This window comes from Bison bison, unplaced genomic scaffold, assembly GCF_000754665.1.
Source record: "Bison bison bison isolate TAMUID 2011002044 unplaced genomic scaffold, Bison_UMD1.0 scf7180017864516, whole genome shotgun sequence".
In the NCBI taxonomy this organism is placed as follows: domain Eukaryota; kingdom Metazoa; phylum Chordata; class Mammalia; order Artiodactyla; family Bovidae; genus Bison; species Bison bison.
In genome coordinates this window covers 6,792,244-6,796,260 of record NW_011495069.1, presented here as the reverse complement: position 1 = coordinate 6,796,260, position 4,017 = coordinate 6,792,244, and positions in this window count along the sequence as shown.

Sequence of the window (4,017 nt, the reverse complement as noted above, 5' to 3'; positions counted from 1 at the left end):
GCTTCTACTGTTTCCCCATCTATTTGCCATGAAGTGATGGGACCAGATGCCATGATCTTTGTTTTCTGAATGTTGAGTTTTAAGCCAACTTTTTCACTCTCCTCTTTCACTTTCATCAAGAGGCTTTTGAGTTCCTCTTCACTTTCTGCCATAAGGGTGGTGTCATCTGCAAATCTGAGGTTATAGATATTTCTCCCGCAATCTTGATTCCAGCCCAGCGTTTCTCATGTTGTCCTCTGCATATAAGCTAAATAAGCAAGGTGACAATATACAACCTTGACGTACTCCTTTTCCAAAACACCCTAAATATCCAACAATTAGAGATCAGTTAAATAAAACATGGCACATCCAGACCATAAAATTCTTTGTTGTTGTTCATTAGCTAAGTTATGTCCGACTCTTTGGGACTCCACAGACTGCAGCATGACAGGCTTCCTTGTCCTTCACTGTCTCCAGAGTTTACTCAAACTCAAGTCCATTGAATCAGTAATACCATCCAACGGTCTCATCCTCTGTCGTCCCCTTCTCCTCCTGCCTTCAATCTTTCCCAGCATCAGGGTCTCTTCCAGTGAGTCAGTTCTTTGTATCAGGTGGCCAAAGTATTAGAGCTTCAGCTTCAACATCAGTCCTTCCAATGAATATTCAGGGTTGATTTCCTTTAGAATTGACTGGTTGGATCTCCTTGCAGTCCAAGGGATTCTCAAGAGTCTTCTCCAGCACCACAATTCGAAAGCATCAATTCTTATGGTTCAACTCTCACATCCAAACGTGACTACTGGAAAAACCATAACTTTGTTTATAGGTGCCTTTGTCAGCAAAGTGATGTCTCCGTTTTTTAATATGCTGTCAAGGTTTGTCATAGCTTTTCTTCCAAGGACCAAGCGTCTTTTAATTTTATTGTTGCAGTTGCCATCCGCCTGAAATATGAAATACTTTCAACAGTGAGAAAAAAAGGTCTCTATGTAACAATGTGTAAAGTTCTCAACAAAGTCTTGTTGAGAGAAAAATGCCAGAAGCAAGCAGACTAGGACAATTTATGGAAAACAATATATATTAAAAACCATATACAGAGACACACAATATCATATTTTCTGTGGGTTCATAAAAAATCACACCCAAACTGTTCAGTTACTCTATGTGTGGAGGCGTGGGGAGGGGAGGAGAAAGGACAGAGGATTATGCATTAAAAGGAAAACGTACCATCTATTGCGGTGTAATTAAAACTTCATTATTAAGAAGAGATACAAGAAAGAGGAAAAAGGAAGGAAAGGATTAAGTAATTAAGGAAGAGAGGGAGGGAGGAGTCCCCAGGAGGACGAAGCGCACAGTCTGTCGGCCAGGACAGGCAGACGGGAAAGGGGGCAGACAGAGGAAGCCGCTGGAAGCAGAGGCTCGGGCTGACACGCGCAAATCGGGGCCGCAGGTGTCGGCCTGGCACGGCCGCCTGCACTTTCCCGGAAGGAGCAGGCAGGCCGCCAGGTCTCGGCAGGCGCACGTTGGGCGTGGGCAGGCGCAGCGTTGGCCCTTGCACGCCCCCGGAGCCCAGCACACCTGGGAACCGCAGCCGGGAAAGAGCGTTACCGGCAGGGTTGGAAGGAGCCAGGCTGTTCTTACAGGAAAAGGGAGGGGGTTCTGGGAAGAGAGCGGTCCTGCCCGTTCTCCCCGACTCCCGCTGTGCCCGCCTCAGCCGCCGGGGCGGTCCAATGAGGCAGCCCCACACTTGCAGTCCAAGGGCACTGGACTGGACTCCCTTGGACAGCAAGGAGATCCAACCAGTCATCCTAAAGGAAATCGGTCCTGAATATTCATTGGAAGGACTGATGCTGAAGCTGAAACTCCAATACTTTGGCCACATGATGAGAAGAACTAACTCCTTGGAAAAGACCTTGATGATGGGAAAGATTGAAGGCAGGGGAGGAGAAGGGGACAACAGAGGATGAGATGGTTGGATGGTATCATTGATACAGTGGACATGAGTTTAAGTAAGCTCTGGGAGTTGATGATGGACAGGGAGGCCTGGCGTGGTGCAGTACAGGGGGTTGCAAAGAGTCAGACACGACTGAGCGACTGAACTGAACTGACACTTGGAGTCTTCCGGCCTCAGGCCCCTGCGGGATCCCACCCCCTCACCCTGCTGCAGAGGAGGTTGAGGTTAGAAGGGATGAAGGAGGGGCCTTACCCAAGTTTAATGGTTGATCCAAGGTCCTTAGCCATGGGCTCCTTCCAGGTTGCCATAACCCCCTGCATTCAATTCCCAACTTCACCTCTCTCTGTGTACCCTTAGGAACCCTGCTGCTGCTGCTAGGTGGAATTCACCTGCCATAAAAGTCACCCTTTTAATGTGTACAGTATTTAATATATTCACAAAGTCCTTGCACATCACCACTAATTCCAGAACATTTTCATTACCTGGGAAAGAAACGCCTGGACCCACCACGAAAGTCACTCCTGTATTCTCCTGCTCTCCCCCAGCCCCTGGCGATCACTAATATACTTAATGTCTCTATAGATTTAACTATTTGGGACATTTCGTATAAATGGAGTATACAAGTAGAAACAACACGTGGCCTTTTGTGTCTGGCTTCTTTTGGCTTCCCTGGTGGCTCAGACGGTAAAGCGTCTGCCCACAATGCGGGAGATCCGGGTTCAATTCCTGGATTCCTGGGTTGGGAAGATCCCCTGGAGAAGGAAATGGCAATCCACTCCAGCACTCTTGCCTGGAAAATCCCGTGGATGGAGGAGCCTGATAGGCTATACAGTCCATGGGGTCGCAAAGAGTCGGACACGACTGAGCGACTTCACTTCCCTTTCTTTTGCTTAGCATAATGTTTGCAAAGTTCACCCTTGTAGTTTGTATCAATACGCAATTCCTTTCATTACTGGATAGTATTCTGCTGTATGGATATAGCACATTTTGTTTATACTTCCACCAGTTGTTGGAAAGTTGGGCTGCTTCCACTTTTTGGTGACTACAGATAAATGCTGTTCTGAACATTCGTATGCAGTGTTTGAGTGGAAACGTTTTCAGTTCTCTTGGCTGTATACCCCAGAGTGAAATTGCCGAGTCATATCATCACTCTATACATAACATTTTGAGGAACCACCAGAATGTGTTCCACAGCAGCTGAACCTTACTACACACGCATAAGCTCAGATTCTTAACCTTTCTGAACCTCAGTTTCTCACTGGCAAAGCATCAGTATTGATACTTACCTTATAGACTGGCTGTAAGAAGTAGATTTGATAAAGTAGCGAAGGCAGTTGATACATAGTAGGTGATCAATAAGTGGAATTATCATACTCAGAAAACCTATAAGATTCTGAGCCTGTTCCTTTTGTTTCTCTTCAAAGATGAGCATCAGCTCCACATTATCCCCATTTGTTTACCTACTTCTTGAATTTCCCTCCAATTAATTTTATTGTAGAGCAAAATTCCTGCTGATTGTTCCCTCCCTCCTTCTCTCTCTCTCTCTCTCTCTCTCACACACACACACACACCATTTTAAAAGGACTGTGTGTCCTAAGTCACTTCAGTCATGTTCGACTCTTTGTGACCACATGGAATGTAGCCCACCAGGCTCCTCTGTCCATGGGATTCTCCAGGCAAGAATACTGGAGTTGGTTGTCATGCCCTACTCCATAAAAAGGACTCAGTTCAGTTCAGTTCAGTTCAGTCACTCAGTCATGTCCGACTTTTTGTGACCCCATGAATCGCAGCATGCCAGGCCTCCCTGTCCATCACCAACTCCCGGAGTTCACCCAGACTCACATCCATCGAGTCAGTGATGCCATCCAGCCATCACATCCTCTGTCGTCCCCTTCTCCTCCTGCCCCCAATCCCTCCCAGCATCAGGGTCTTTTCCAATGAGTCAACTCTTCACATCAGGTAGCCAAAGTTTCAGCTTTAGCATCATTCCTTCCAAAGATATCCCAGGGCTGATCTCCTTCAGAATGGACTGGTTGGATCTCCTTGCAGTCCAAGGGACTCTCAAGAGTCTTCTCCAACACCACAGTTCA